The following is a 16457-nucleotide window of genomic DNA, read 5'->3' on the forward strand; positions in this document are numbered from 1 at the left end:
GTAAATCATAAATGTCAAACAAACAAGTAAGTGCTTGGTTCTGTTTTAAAGCATGACCATTATGATGTGCTACCTGAACACCTGCAGGTATTTTACCAAATCCAGAGAAAACTTCCTATTTCCACACTCCCTTGATTTTGATTTTCCATGTTTATTGCCTAATTTCTACTCCTTTTTCTGTAAAAGGAGTGTGTAAGACTTTGAATATAGCAGAAGACATAGCCAATGACCTCTGCCTGTTTGTGTTGTTGATATTGATGGGTCAGATAACTTAATTCTCCTCAGAAGCAATTAGAAAAGTACTTGCAGTGCGTACAAAAGAATCAGCAAAAACTCTTGGGTTTTCCTTTCAAACTCCTGTTTTGGCCAATGGCTGGCTAGCACACTTATTTAAAATGCTGTCACTTAGCCAGCTGGACACTTTTCTGCTCCCATGAATATGGGGGTAAGGGCTCTCAGCTAGAGAGGACAGTGTTAGAGTGCCAATGTGATCTTGGCTTTAAGTCAGTAGTAAATAAAAGGCGTCCTAAGAGATTCAGAGATCATAAAGGGGTATAGAGGTGAGCCGCTGTTAAGTGCTTTGTGTAAATTGGCAGGTAATCTAAAATATTTTCCGTCTCATTACAATTCGCTGCCTCTTGAAATTGGTTGTTCTGATTTGTCAAACTACAGTTCGCTTTCTGCTTTGTCTTGCCATCAAAAACGCTTTTTGGCTAGAATTGCAGCATCCCCTCCCCTCGGTGGGGTTAGGATGAACTTTCCAAGTCATGAGAATGCAAAAGGGACAGAAATGGGGCAGATGGGGCAGGGTGTGAAGTCCACCCTTCTCTTCTTGTCCTGGACCCACCCCTTGCAGCTGGGAGCACCTGGCTTGAGCGCGGCCGCAGGCAGCGGCCCAGCAGCCAATGGGCAGCGGGCAGCGCGGGAGGGGCGGGGAGGCGCGGAAGCCGCGCGCTTGAACTTGAGACTGGAGGAAGGCGCGCTGCTGGTTTGAGCGGCTGCAACTGGCTGCCTGGTGCTGACAGCCTGGACCTTGTCCTGCAGCTGGGGACAGCATCCTCACCTTGCCCCGTCCTAGCTCTGGGGACTATAGGAGCCTCAGCCTGCCCCCGCAGACCGAGAGACAAAGGTGAGGAAGTTGAGGAGGGGCGGCGCGCCTTTGTCTGCAGGTGCTTTCGGAGGTGCGGGGCATGGAGGCAGCGGGATGGGCCCGGGAGATGCACCGGACAAAGACTGCAACCTACCTTGCAAGATGCCCGGTGGTGGGCGGCTAGAAGGGCTGGAGTCAAGAATGAGGATTGCATGAAATGAAAGGAGCTGTGCTTTGGTTCCAAATTGACCAGCGCGGCTTGAAGCTGGTGGGTGAGGGCTATTGATGGTGTGCCCTAGGCATTTCTGTTGATAACCACTGTTGGGTGTTTGAGTCACATGTCGCCTCCGGGGATGCTCACTTAGGTCTTCTTTTATAAATTAGGAGTGAAAAAATACCGCAGGGTCTTTTTAATCCAGTGTTTGGATTAAAGGCAGTATCCTTTGTGTAGAAAGACTGCATGTCCAAATAATTTTAGTTACATGATTTAGAATATTGGTGTGACTTCCATGTTAGAAAATGTCTCATTTCCCAAAAGGTAGAAACGCAGCCAACTTACCACATGCCTGCTCTTGGCATTGAAAAAGTACTGTTTTTGAACAGAAAAGCATGATGATTTAAATATTGCTTGCAACACTTGATTAGATTCTCAAAGAATCTGTGCCTTTCCTAGCTATTATCTGTTTCCCTGTACTAATATTGTAACCAGGCACGTCTATCGACCCCCTGATTAACGTGTAGCTGTGAATCTTCGTTACTGCTTTGGGTGGGAGAAGGCGGAAGAAGGAGGCAATCTCAAGTCTTTTTCCTCCTTTTTATAACTGCAGCTGCAGCTGGGCTCTGACTTGGATCATGAATGGGGGAGTCTGCCTGTTGCCCTGTGGGTTTTCTTAAGCCATTGAGCACTCTGTCCCTCCTCTAGCCTTACTCTGACAAAAAAGCAGCTTGTAAGTTTTCTCCTTTGCTACTTACTGCCTTTTGGTTATTTGCTTTTGGAAAGGAATTATTAAGGGGTCTGGGGTCTTTCCCAAGAAGTTAGAAACAGAATATCAGGAAAACCAAGCCCTAAATCTGTGTTTGCAATTTTTATCTTTTAACGTTATCTTTGGCTGTGTTCTGCAAAATGGAATGTGAATTAAATGTTTGTTGGGGGAAAGACTCCCCAAAGCTTCGCTCAGTGTCACAGAAGATGGTGTGTGGTTCTTGGCTCAGCAGAGAGATCCCCTCTTTTTAATAACTGGCACATTTTTAAGTTCTCCTAACTTTTGAGCGATGTCCTAGCCTTTCAGCAGTGGGCATCAGTTATGTAACAGGTATTTATTGAACATTGCTGGACATTGGCAATGGGTATTACGTGGTAGGCATGATAGGTAACTTGTTGCATTCTTAGAGGTCACACTATAGGTCCCATCTCAGATCCTCTGACCTGGAACACACATAGGGAGCAATGTGGATGACACTGAGGGTGGACCAGAGGATGTCGTTCCTGGCTACCACTCTGGACATCAGCTGAGCCCAGGGCTGTAGGTGTAAACCCTCCGAGTGGGCAAGCATCAGAGGACCAGTGGATCAAGGTGTACTAGAGCCAGCTTTGAACTTGTTTACCTTGGTCATAGATACCTCTCAGAGGAATCTGGGCAGTTAGGAGGGCAAGATCTGAGTTGTTGAGGGTTTGAACAGTGGTGGTGTTTAATTATAGTCTGTTACAAAAACCACCAAGTCGTGCACTCTCCTGCTCTGTCTTCAACAATTTTGATCTTGAACAACCCCTCAAGAAAAAATTTTATTCTATACCGCTGATTGAGCAAAACTGCATCTGTCTGCAATCTCCCAAGTGTTAAGGGATGACTCCCAGGTTAAGGGAACTGGGGCACAGTTTTGGAAAGCCCCTGTTTGCTTCCCATATTCTTTTCATGGATTTGGGGAGTGGACTTATTCATCTGGGTTTTCAGACTTTTCCACAAATACATAACAGTATATACTAAATAGTGGTGTAGCTTGTTCTCTTTAAAGTACCTACTTTAAACACAGGATATTCTTAGAACTTTGGACTCATTCAGCCCTGGCATAGGATGCTCTCCATAAATAATTGAATTGTTTGATGGGCAAATGAATGAACATAAGTGCAAATACTTAATTGTCTGTGTTTAGGGTTTAGTTGTGACCATTTTTATAATCTCTAGGCCAATCTGCTGTTCTGTATCAGCAGATACAGAACACCTGCTGTGTGCCAGATACCTTGAGGCTCATGAGGGACTGAAACAGAGAAGCAGGAAATAAGTCAGAAGAACAATCCAGAGAGCAAGATGCTATAGATGATGTTGACTTCTTTGAAGACAACCAACAATATGATGTAGAGAGAGTAGCTTGTCAGGGAGGGGCCACCAGGACTAAGCCTGTACTTGGTGGTGACATTTGAGCTGGGCACAAAGGCTGAGAAGAAGCAGCCATGTGGGGAGCAAGTAGGAAGGTCTGAGGGAAGAGGAGCACTCAGCACACCCCAGGATGGGGAGGAGACCAGTGTAGCTGGAGCTGGGAACGAGGAGGCCGGCAGTCTGTGCTGGGATGGAAGAGGCAGGTGGGGACAAGATCACAGAGGACTTTGATTGGAGTTTTAATTTGACTGCTGTGGAAAGCCCTTGAAGAGTGGTAACCAGGGGAATGCCCAGGATTTAATTCATTTCAGAAAGATCTCGGAGAATACCATCAAGAGGAGGGGATATTGGGAGTGAGTGGAAGCAGGGAGTCTAGCTAGCCAGTTCTGCTCCTGTAGAGATCAACAGTGCGGTACAGGGCATGAAGCAAAGCAGGGGTGGGTGGGGAATGTGGTAGGGCTGAACTGGCAGGGTTGAGTGGAGAAGATGCAGGAAGGAGAGGGATTTAGGAGCGGTTCATTATTTATACGTGTTAATGGAAATAATGATTGTTCAAGGACAAAGTTATTAAGCAATGGAGTGGCTCATTTTAAATTTATGTTGCGTCAAGACCTTGACTTAATTGTGTTTTGTTCTGCAGTGTGGATGAGCAGACACTCAGTGCAGTCTTGTACATTCAGCCATTTTTTCATGTCATGTTTACCTGTCAATGTACTGTCATTGTGTACTCATTATCCGACCTTTGAGCAATTTTTTCTTTGTCCTGGCATAAAAATAAAGAATCAAAATAAGAAAAGAAGACAGGTTTAAGCCTTAATCTATATGAAATTATTCTACCTCTGCTCCTAAGTGTTATAAGAATCCATTGATAACGACATTTGAAGTTATTTATGTCACATGCAGCATCCTCTCATTTCTCTAACAACTGATGTTCTCTCACAAGTGAAACTTTTCCATAGTTATTTCAAATCAAAGAGGGTTTACTCCCATAGTAACTGCAAGAAATTCACTGAGTTTTTGGGGAGTTAGAAAAGTCATCTCTTTGTGTAAAGCAGAAAAACAAGATACAGCTGCTGTATGACTTAGAACATCCCTGTAAAGCTGTAGTAAGTAGAAGATGCCTTTAACACTCATAAGCTGCTGAACATCCAACCTAGCTACACAGTGCATGGTACAGTGTCGGCCATTTCCCTGTCAATCTCATGACTGGCAGGGAGCTGTGGCTCACGGCCACTGCCCAATATGACATGAGAGTACTATGCCGATTATTGCTAGCCTGGGAAAAGATCAAAATTCTAAGTACAGTTTCTACGGAGCGCATATCACTTTCACACTATCGTAAAGCTGAAAAATCTTCACGTTGAACCCTACAAAATAGAGGACCATCTGTACTTCATTTCTGAAGGGATTTTTCTCCCTCCTCCTTTCAGCTGCAGAATGATGAACTTGAAAGCTTGTGGCATCTTTGTCAGGGAACTTTGGTTTTGAAAACAACTTTGGTTTTATAAAAAATATATTGATGCAGAAAACATTCCATCTGCAGTATTTATTTAGAACAGATGGGAAGGGGCAGGCATGACGGGCTGCCAGCCTTTCTGATGTGGAAGCCTGGACTGGTTACCCTACAACATGGAAGCCTGTCTGTGGATGAATAAATTATGACAGTTGAAATAATGATGATAGAAGGAAAGCAGCTGGCGAGAGCAGAGTTGACAACGGGCGCAAGTTAACCTGATTCTGTCATGTCAACGCATGCATCTGTTTGCCAAGCTACCTGAGGGTGCTGTTTCCAAGGATTTCAGTTGCTTCATTTTCCACTCCCCTCCCCCTAAACGTTCTAAGAGTCATAGCCTGCTAGTGACCTTTTAGAAACAAAACAGCTGGGGACATAGTTCCACATGGATTCTGTGTCACATGTTGGACATTCAAGAGTTCAATGAAGCAAAAGGATTTTCATGTTGTTGTTTGGGTTTTGTTTTTGTTTTGCTTGTTTATTATTTTGTTTTTTGGGTTGAACCCAGGGCCCCACACATCCTAGCCAAGTGCTCTACCACTGAGCTCCATCCTCAGTCTGATTCTTTGCTTCTAACAGATTTGCACATTGGAAAAGTGCTTACTCCTATGTCTTAGTTGCTATGGTTTGGATGTAGTTTGAGGGGTGTTCGTGGGCTCCGATGCTGGAAGCTCATTTCCTGGTATGATGGTGTTGAGGTGGTGGAAACTTTAAGAGGTGGGGCCTAATATGAGGAAATTTTAATTAGGCCGTGGGAACAGTACCCTCAAAGGGACTAATGCTGGTCTTGAGGAAAGTTCCATGCAAGTGGGTTTTTATACCTGAGCCTGGCACCTCTCCTGAGCCTCTCTGACTTTATGTCTTGCCAAGTGACCTTTCCCTCTTACACACACTCCCGCCGTGATACCATCCACCAGAGCCAAGCGGATGTTGGTGCCATGCTCTTAGACCTCCAAACCATGAGCTAAAGTACCCAGCCTTGGGTGTTTTGTTACAGCAACACAACACATTGGTGGAGTAGTTTGTACCCAGTCAGGAGTTCATTATCTATAACAGGAATTAATCCACAACCTCAGCCAATCTCAGGCCCACACTTGGTTTATGGCCTGTTGTCAAACCATCTTAGAATTTTTAATGACTTGTTAGCAGGGAGCCTCACATTTCCAGCTGACTCTATGGACTATTGAACCAGTGCTCGGCTGTGTTGTATCTGCACTTCTCAGTCAGATGGCATCGATAGTAGGGGTCACAGACTTTTCTCCATAAAGCCAAACAGTAATTATTTTAGGCTTTGTGCACCATTTGGTCTCTGTGTCTGTGGCACACAAGCAGCAATAACCTATGCCTAAGTGGATGGATGGGTGTGGCTGTGTCCCAAAGATGTTTCATTCACAAAACAGGGCCAGATTTGGCAGGCTGCAGTTTACCAATCCCTGCTCTGAAAGACCTGAAGGAGCCCACAATGCAATGGAGACTTCTCGTGCTTTGGAAGTCAGAAGGTTGAGCCACCTTTGGCCAGCTTTGTGATGTCCCCAGAGAATTCCTGCAGAAGGTCAGGTGTTTAATCCCCACGTGAGCCTTTTCTGTAAGATGGATATTTATTCCAGTTGTCAAATACGAACAAATGTGGAGGGTAACAGGAAGGCAAACTAAAGCAGTATTAATAAGGGGATATGGGAGTGGCATTGCAAGTTTTGTTTTCTTAAAACTTTTTCCTTATATTTGACTGCAAAGAAAAAAAATGCTAGAATAAGAGACCAATTGCCTATTAAAAAAAAAAAAGACTCTTTCACACCATTGGAAGGTACCTCCTGCTGGGATACTGTGTTCCTCTGGAGGCAGTGCTCTGGGTACCATCCTCTGTCTCAGCATGGCAGGATGCGTTATCTTGGGTCTTTCCCCTAAGTGATAAGCAAAGGCTTCTTTCCTTTAAGAGTACAAATATAAAGAAAATTATCCCAGGAGTCAGTAAATCTTGACAGAAACCAATATACCAGGGAAATGTGTATATTGTTTGGTAGAAACAGATGTTTTTCATTTAGACAAATGTCCCAAAGAAGGAATCTGGTGAGGGGTCCTGGAAACGTTGTTTTGGAGACAATCAGAGCACAGGTTTGCTTTGCTTTAAATAGAGTCACAAGAAATTAATGATCTTCCCAGCGCTCACTTCCTGCCCATTGTGATGAGATATTGTCTTATTAACATTATTTCAGATTTAATGAAAACAGTATGAACTGCAGTCATTTTTAAAGTGCTGTCTGTGATCAACAACAGTAGGAGAAAAAGAAATTGAGCTTACTTCCTCGGCCTCTTTCCCAGAGGTGCTCACCATCACCTTCAGCAAGAAAGAGGGAGCCCTCTGAGTCACTATTCAGATATGTATTCATTCAAAACTAAATGCGAGGCAGGGGTGAGTGATGGAGGCAGAAGGGCCCCTGTTCACATGGGAGCAAGAGGAAGAGAGGGTAGACTAAGCAGTTCACATGGCTGTCAGTGTCGACCATGCCTGGGAGTCCGGCAGGGTTGACCAGTGTGGTGAGGAGGATGTGGGGTAGTAAGCAGCCAAGGCAGGTGGAAGAGGGAGTGAAGAGACTCCAAGGTAAGAACAGTCTGGGGTGTTTGAGAGCCCAGTGGTGGGGTGGAGGAGGCAGGGTAAACTCTCCCTGGGTATTTGTAAGCAAGGATAGCAAGGAAGAAAATGTAAGTCAAATACAGCACATACTGTTGACAGCACCAGCAGTGGTGGAACCAAAGTCGAAGACAGATAGAATCCTGAGCAAAGACAACTAAGTAGAAGGGAGAGAGGATCAGGCCCCAAAACCACAGGGCAGAGGGGAGGAGCCCACCTTGGGCTCTGTAGCAGATCCACACTGCTGGCTGTGGTGGGGGTAAGGGGGATGGAGCAAGTTAACGGAAATCATCTGAACCCTGGGTTCCTCCTTTGTGAAATGTGGTCCAGAGCCTGGCTAGATGGAAATAGTCAGTAGATGGGAGCTACCATTGTTATTTTACTAATAGCAATTAGTCTTCCTGTTATTGATGTTCATTTTTCCTTAGATACTGAGTTTGTAGAATATCAGGAATTCTTAGATGGAGGTAAACAGAGTTAAATGAAGGCCAAATTTATTGGCTTTCTGTGTTAGCTACCCATCTGCTTCCGCCTGCACAAAGAAATGGGGTGAGGAACACTGTGGTGATAGTCCTGAGTCTCCTTGAAAACCCAGAATGTGATTGAAGATGTGGCTTTACCCACAAGAGGCCCTCCATGTGGCCAGGTGCATGGAGTTGGTAGAAATTCACCCATGGGCTCAGTATGGTTTTGCTTTATAATTTTTTATTTGTTGCTTTTCATTTCAGTACATGCTAGGCAGGCACCTACCCCAGCCCAGCACCTTAGTTTTAACTAGGAGCCCTGGCTGGGCCTTGCTAGAGGCTTATGCCCTCTAGGCACTTCTTGCAGGGCTTGGAGAGCTTCCCCAACTCTATGTCAAAGTCTTTTAAGTCCCCACATTCCTGTACTCTCAGAGGGGAGTCCGCAGGGAGCAAGTGGTTTTGTTTTTGTTTTCCCATCTCAAGAAGGAAGCCAGCCATAATTTCACAATTCAGGTAAAATTGATACAATTCTTTGATGAGCTCCCAAACTTTTCACCAAAACCCTAACTTAGCATGAGCCACCCCTCACTTGGGAATTAAATGTAAGTTTAGTGTCCTTTCTCTTAGAGAAGCAAGATTTTATGTTTTGGTTTTAATCTGTAACACAGATTAAAATAAAAGTTAAACTTCATCCATTCTTGTCTCTTCAAAGATAGACTTTTAAAAAAAAATACTTACTTCCTGCTTGCTTCTAAATACCCTTTGCCCCCCATCAGTGAGCTGTCAGCTAGCTATGGTGTCTTCTCTCCATTGGCATGAACAAGTGCTTTGACTAGATGCATGTGCCTTGAATTTCAATAACCTCCCACCACAGGAAATCCTCAGAGTCTCATTTTCCACGGTGGAGCTCTGCTTGCTGGTCCCAGTGAAAGGCTGGACTCTGCATGGCACTGGAGCAGGCAGAACAGAGCTCGCTTTGGGAACAGAAGGGAAAGATAGGGAAGGGAAAGGAAAGGAAGGGAAAGATAGAGAAGGAGGAGGATAGGGAAGGAAGGGAAAGGAAGGGAAGGATCACATGTGGTCTGAGGCAGGTAGGTATTCCCGCCCCCTTTGGTCCTGAGAAGGATGGACCCTTTCCCCAGGTGGGAAATTTGCATAAACTTGGTATTCATTTCTGTTCTTAGGCCTTCACCTGTGGGGTATACATTCTCCAGGAGCCTTGAATGAGTTTCTGGAATTACTGAACCTTTCCAGCTCCATTCCCTTTCAAAACTGCAAAAAAAACTGGGAATCTGGTCACATTCTGACTGTTGTCATCAGATTCCAAAGGAGGCCATGTTTCAAACAAGCAAGGAGCCACCCCCTTGGCATGAGTCCCCTCTCATTCCCACAGGGTGTTGGGAGCTGCACGTGAGCTCCATGCTGCCAGCCAGGGTGAAGCCTAATCCTCACTGCTCTCAGGGTGTGAGTACCACTGCTGTGCCATTTTACAGATGAAGAAACTGGAACACAAAGAGGCTGAGGGCCCTGACCAAGCTAAGAAATGTCAGTCACAAGGAGGGGAAAAAAGTAAGCAAATGTGAAACTGGGGAAAAAATAAAAAGTCAGGTATAGGAGCAAGAATTTTCCCGACACTTTTCTAATTTATATTTCATTATCATGTGACTAATGGTGATTTGTGACCAGAGGCTCAAAAAAAACAAGCAGCAAAAAGCACATAGCAGAGACTTATGCAAAAGTGGCCAAGCAGGGTGCTGGAGAGGCCTTGCCTTGTGTGATTGGTGTATGAAAAGTGGGTGGTTGTGTGTCACATAAGAAGCAGGTGGCCTTGCCAGGAAGCAAGACAAGATGGTGTCCTCTTCCAAAATGCTGGAATGGACTGTCATTCAGGGCCGCCTTTCCCATTGTTGTTTTTTAGGGCTTTCCTATTCATTTGGATGCCCAGTTACACGTGCCAAGTCACCCCGTTATTTCAGGTTTGTGCTAAGTAAAACATCGCCAGTCACTCTTGCAGTCATCTTCCAAGGAGCAGCCATCCAGAGCATGCTGTTGAGGCATTCTTGGGGTGTGAGGCTCCTGGAGTTAAGCGTGGGGCTTAATTCTTCCACTACAGCGAGAAGGGAGTAAGCTTGCGCCTGACTCTAAATTTAGCTTCTCTGTGCTCACAATGGCTTATCTTGTCCCGAAGCCCAGCTTTGGGCTCATGGTTTTTCCCCAGAAAATTTACAAGGTGCTGAATTGCTGGAACAGCTGCCGCTGCTTACGACTCTTCTGGATTTTTGAATGACGTTTCAAACATCCTCTGAAGTCTTTATTTATGTGGCTGGTTTTCACTTCAACACTTGCATCAAGCAGTATTTATTAACCCCAAAGAATTAACTGTCTTCAAAGTTTGCAGTGTTTTTTTTTTCTGAGTTCTGGAAAAACTCAGAAAACACGGTGGCAATATAGCAATGTTATTTGCTTAAGTGAATCTCTAGCAATGGGGCTGATTTAAAATATCCAAGGTTACAATAGTAATTATACACAAAAGAAACAAGCGATATTCTCCCATCTTTAGATCTAAGGCTTTTGAGCAAAGTTTTCATTCTACAGCAGGCATGGACACTTCATTAAGAGTAAGAAATTGAGGGACTGACATGTCTGTAACCCTAGTTCCTCAGGTGGCACACACTGGGAAGATTGCTGTTCACGGCCAGCCTGGGCAAAAAAGTTAGGAAGACCCCCATATCAACAAACCGTCTAGGTGTGGTGGTGCATTTCTGTAGTACTCACTACAAGGGAGGTGTAAGTAGGATGAAGGATCGCAGTCCAGGCAAGCCCTGGGAAAAACATATGAGACCCTGTTTAAAAAATAACTAAAGCAAAAAAGGATGGATGGCATGGGCTCATATAGTAGAGCGCCTGCCTAGCAAGCTCAACACTGAGTTCAAACCCCAGAACTACAAAAGAAAAGAAAAGGAAAAAAGAAAGAATTTAAAAGCTTTTGCCATAAATCGAGAGGTGGTGAGAGCAACATTGCTTGCTCATTCTTCTCAAAGCGCTTACACCTTTTTCTGATGAAAATCTGAACCTGAACGGTCAATGATTTGCCCAAGGTCATACAGCTCTCTGTTCAACCTGGGGTCTGAATGCAGGCCCCAGGTCCTTTGCTGGCAATACAGATTGTCTCCAAAGACTGACTTTGGTAGATGGGCCGAGGGAGTGGGGAAGGACCTGAGTGGGAGGTGACCCCAGCATCTGGTGGGAAGTGGTGTCCAGCAGTTCTGAGGGAGGACCTAGCCCCTTCTCCAAGTGACTGTCTCTCCACAGCAGAAAGTCTGTGGCAAATGCCACCCTGTAACATCTCTGTGACGAAGGTCATTGTATCTTGTGGTGTGCCTAGCACATCATCTCACCTAATCTCGTTTCTTATGATGGCTTTGAAAATTGGGATGTTGTGTTCAGACCTTCTGCTGTGCATACATGAAAATGCACATTCTAACCATTTTTGTGGGTTTTCATTTGAGACCATATAATTGCAGCTCGTGTTTGTTGGTACCTTCTCCCATGTAGCTGTATGTCACAGTCGTCATTGTTCTGTGTCACTGTGCAGCTCTGCCTTTCTGTGCTACAACTGTGTGTCTCACCCTGTGCCTGCTTGGCACCTCACACCATGATGCTGTCTGTCCTACTGGCCTCCAGGACCCTGGCTATACGGCACAGCAGACAGCAGGTCCCTGGAAATACTGGTTTCTTCCTTCCTCCTCTTCATCTATCTTGGGCTCCCCACCTCTTCAGCAGTTGCTCTATGAATAATGCATGTGTGTCACTTATTTGGTGGCCCTGTCTTTCTAAATTGTGACAAGAGCAGAAGAGGGTCAGAGGTTAAGTGACTTCACTAGGATCCCCTCACAGCTTTGGGGATAGAACTCAAAGTGCTGTCCCAAACCCTGAGCTGCCCTTGTCTCCTCTCCTCATTTCTTTCCTTTCTTCCCTGGTGCTTTGCTGTCACCACACCCTCTGGCTTTCCTCTCCTGTCTGTCTGCTTCTCACCTCTGCCCTTGACCTTCTGCTCTGTCTCCTTCCCCATTACCCTGTAAGGGTACACTTCATGAAGGTCCCGGGCTTTGAATGTTGCAGTTCTACCAATGGAAAGTCCGGAGGGTTCCAACAGGTAAGGTCACAGGTCTCGGTTCTGTGTGCTTCTCACCAGGAGCAGGTGGGGCTGGAAAATGAAGAGGAGCCGCCTGCCAGTGTTGACTGCAAACACTTTGCTGTATTTGCCTGTGATATTTTCAGCCTGATTACCTCCCCCATTTGATATGTTGCCTCTTGTAAATTCAGCTGGCATGTCTTGGCTTCAACGTAACGTGGCTCAAAATACACCCTCTGGGGCGGTAGAGTTTGGCTAAAATAAGCACTGAAAGGCTATTAATTGCAGAGAAGTTGGGAAATAAGGTGGGAAGTCAGTGCTGAGAGTTGTTGTGTTACTCAGCGGATGCAGCGTGAATGCTAACTGTTGTTTCTGCTCTGTTCCCTCATGCCTGCCTGGATTCAGAGAGAGGTAACCATCGATTTCCACTCTTCTCCTTGCGTGGCGTCTGTGTGTCTGGCTCAGCTCACTGGCTTTTCCATGTGCATCGCCATCTCACGGCCATCCTTGCCTTTGAGAGGCAGAACTTTGTTTGTTTAACCTCCTACCAGCATCATTTCCAGCAGAGCCTGGAATTGCATCTGGACCCTAATCCTCTGCTGTATGTGACCCTGTTTGGGGAAGGTGATGGGCCAAGTGACTAAGGATAATAGTGACATGTTCACTCTATAGACAGCTGAAAAAAATAATCAGCAGGCTAGAGAGTAAATATGACAGAAATGTGTTACATAGGAGGCCTCTTGTGCTTAAGAAGAGTCATATACCAGGCTTCCATTCTATATGGCCTTGAGTTGGTGCTGGGCTGCTAGTCAGAAGTACTGAGTCAATTTCAACAGCAACTATTAGTCAAAACATAAGAAATTCTTCTCCCTTCCCACCGCATGAAGGGTGTAACTGAAAAGGCTGTAACCGAGAAGTGACAAGTGTTTGTACTTGAGCTGTGTTCTTCTAGCTCTCAGTGTCAGCCCCTCACTTGACTGTTGGGGAGCTCTGCCTGTGCTCCTCTCTCGCTCATAAAAACTCCATCTTGATGAAAGAAGCACATTTCATGAATTTTCTCCTTGAAAGAACGGCTGTGGTCACTGCTGGCATAGTAAAGAGAGATGTGAAGGCCATGTCCTGTTTGTGGGAGTCAGTCTCAGGTAAACCCTGCCTGGTCAGGAGCTGAGAACAATGGTAAGCCCTCAGCCAGTGTGTACTGCACCCAGCTTCCTGTGTCTGGCTGACTGGCGTTTCACTGTCCTGGGCTGGCTGCCATTTTCTCCCTTACTGTGAGCTGCTGTCATTGCTCAGTAAGTGGTTGGGATGGACAGGGAGACAGCATAGACTGGGCGGGTCACACTTGCAAGGAACATTTCTGCCTCTTAGGTGGCACTAGCCTGAGGAGGAAGCCCAGGACTGAGCATAGGATGTGAGCTCCCTCACCAGCAGGAATGGCAAGTCCTTTCTGCGTCAGCAGTGAGCAAATTTTCAGATGTTTGCTAGTCCCTACCCTCTGTGTATTCCGCTCTCCTCACGGGGAGAATATTAACAGCAAGACTCTGTATACAAATCCTGGTTGAAGCCACCTTGCTTATTGCAGGTGGTGGAATTTCAACTCTACTATTTGCACAATCTGCCTCTTGAGAAAGTGCCTAGTGAAGAATTCCCGGTAGAGGGCGTATGCTTACCCAGGTGCTGAGCTGCTGGATGTGTTTTAGAGTTTAAAACCTAGCTTAAGAGTTTAAGATTGCAGAGAAGAAGAATGAGAGTTGAGCCCGGGCTTTGTGAGATGAATGGTACCCATGTGTGCTACATGCATGGATATTGTGTAAAATATAAAACTACACCAAGACAGGCAGCAGGCAGATGGGATTAGCTATCTAGGAGGAAGAAATTTCTCACGCCCTGTTTACCTCTGCCCCCCAGAATTCTCACAAGAATGTCCAAGTATAGTCAGAAAATTAGAGAAGACAGCCTTGCAAATAGGAGTCATGTTTTCCCAGGTCTTGTATGTCTTATTAACCACCATCCAGGAGCCTGTAATTATACTGTGTTCTCCTATGGACCCACCTGCCAAATTCCATGTCAAATCCTCTGCTGGGCCCAATTCAGGTGAAGCAAAGAGGAGAGAAAGCCCTTTGTCAGAAAGTGCTGGAAATGTTCAGATCGAGTCCCTTTGCTGCTGTCTGTCTCATCCTTATTTGCAAGTGGGATCAGCCTGCACTGGTAACAACAGGAGTGGCTTCTGAATGCCACAAAAGATAAGCTGGAAAAAAAAGGATAATTGTGTACAATTGAGAAAGGCATAATATAATTCTTAAAACATCCCTCCTGGGTAAGGAGACATCATCACAAAGTGGCCTTTTCCTTGATTTATAATGGTATCTACCAATTATCAAATGACTTTGGAAGTCCCCTACATAAAAACAGGTATGAATTATGTGAAAGATGTTATCAAATCATGGAGAATTGGTAAGGAATACCTGCAGAGGAGTTTGATGAGCCAGTGATGGAAAGTCAGTCTAATAGAAAAGGGGAGGGAGAGAGGCTGCCAGTGACATGACATGGCGACTGTGTCATTGATGATCAGCTTGTTTTCAGGACTCTTCAGAAAGCAAAATTAGATCCAACCAGAAGAAGCTATAGGGAGGCAAGTTTCAGTTTTTCATTTAGAAAAGTATATTTTAGGCAGCCACACCTGTAATCCCAGCTCTTTGGAGATAAGATCACGGTTCTGTGCTGGCCTAAGCAAAAAAGGTTAGTGAGACTGTATCTCAAAAAACAAGCCAGGCATGATGGGCCTGCCTGTATGCTGCAAAGCTACTCGGGAGGCAGGGGTAGGAAGATCCTGGTCTACTGCTGTTCCCAGGCCAAAAAAAAAAAAGTGTGAACCCCTATCTAAAAAGTAACTAAAACCAAAAGGGCTCAAGTGTGTAGAGCAATTGCCCAGCAAGCAAAAGGCCCTGAGTTCAACCCAAAAAAATTTTTAAAAGAAAAAATATATTTTGGTTCACTGGGAGCCTTCCAGCCACGAGAGTAAGGAAATGGATTTCCTTCCCCATTGCTATTCCAAGCATCCCTGTGGGATGGCTGTAGAGGAGAGTTTCACGAGCAAGCCTCTGTGACAGCCAAGAGGCCTGTAGACCTCTCTTAGCTTCCTTTGGAGGAAGGGTAGACATGTAGCAATGTTACTTTCCCTAGAGAGGTGCAGGAGAAGCTTAGGAAAGGTAAACTGTTTCTTGGCTGCTTTTTACTGGAACCCATTGGAATAAAGAGTTGTTTATTGGTTCATTCCATAAAAACAAAGCAAGCCCTCCAGGGCAACAAGAACGCTGTACAGCTGAGAAGAATGAAAGCAACCTTCAGTCCTCTTCTTTGCCATTAAGAAATTTGAGGGTTCAAAGATGTTTCAGTACTGCCATTTTTCTCTGGCAGAACTTGCAGCTTGCCCTCTGGGGAAAATAATTAGTGGATTGACAGCGTAAGGACAAGCACAAAAGAGCTGAAAACACAGCACTCAGTAATCAGCCTGCTGCTAGCTTCTGTTTCCCTTTAAGGAGACTCAGAAGCTATCTTCTGTGCCAGCCTTCCTCTCCATGGCCTGTGGAGGAGAACTGTGCATCGAGGCAGTGGAGCACCACTCTGCATCTCTTTTGACAGAAGCTCCTGGTCCAGTGTTGTGCATGGTGTGAGCTGGAACAAAGGACAAAATGGTCCCTGCTACTTCCCTTAGTGTCAGACTGAACATCTCAGACAGGGCTCTTAGAAGAACAGGTGGGAATATAGGTGTCATGTTTTCACTGGGACCCTGGAACTGTTTTGGCAGTGGTGTGATTTTGTAGACAAGGTGCTGAGTGTCCCTGGAGGATGCCTGGCTATGTGAGGCACCCTGTCATCTAGGGACGTCAGAGAATCTTGTCTGTGACACCCAGCCAGAGGTACCACCAGCAGTTCTAAAAAAGAGAGCCATCCAGGGTGAAGGCTCCTGCAATGTCCTTGCTGTGGACTGGCCTGCCCTGCACCCCATGCTGTGTCAGAGCTGCTGCAGGCCCTGCCCAGCGGACACATGACACCTGATGGTCACATGATCCCTGGTGCTGTCATCTCCAAGTTCACATGCCTGGCCCTGGGCTGATTGTGCAGGGTTAGGTTTACCCAGTGTCGGGGTCCTCCGGCTGTGAAGGTGTGTAACACCCTCAGAATACAGGAAATCATCAGAAAACATGAGATTACTCTTACACGTGGGCGTGATGGCAGCTAGCCGTTATG

At 45.6% G+C, this 16457-nt stretch overlaps 1 protein-coding gene across 18 annotated transcripts in view; it reads left to right on the forward strand.

Moving 5' to 3' along the window:
- The window catches only part of Apbb2 (amyloid beta precursor protein binding family B member 2), a 326509-nt gene that overhangs the window by 290784 nt on the left and 19268 nt on the right, over positions 1-16457 (forward strand). The window contains exon 1 of one of the 18 annotated variants that reach the window (XM_074042396.1): positions 947-1129. The exons of 16 other annotated variants lie outside the window; for them this stretch is intronic. The gene's annotated coding sequence lies outside the window, so the exon portion shown is untranslated. Of the gene's footprint in view, positions 1-946; positions 1130-3945; positions 12618-16457 lie in introns of those variants that run through there. One more of the 18 variants, XM_020170302.2, reaches the window with a different exon arrangement.

The sequence above is a fragment of the Castor canadensis genome, chromosome 9, assembly GCF_047511655.1.
Source record: "Castor canadensis chromosome 9, mCasCan1.hap1v2, whole genome shotgun sequence".
NCBI lineage: Eukaryota > Metazoa > Chordata > Mammalia > Rodentia > Castoridae > Castor > Castor canadensis.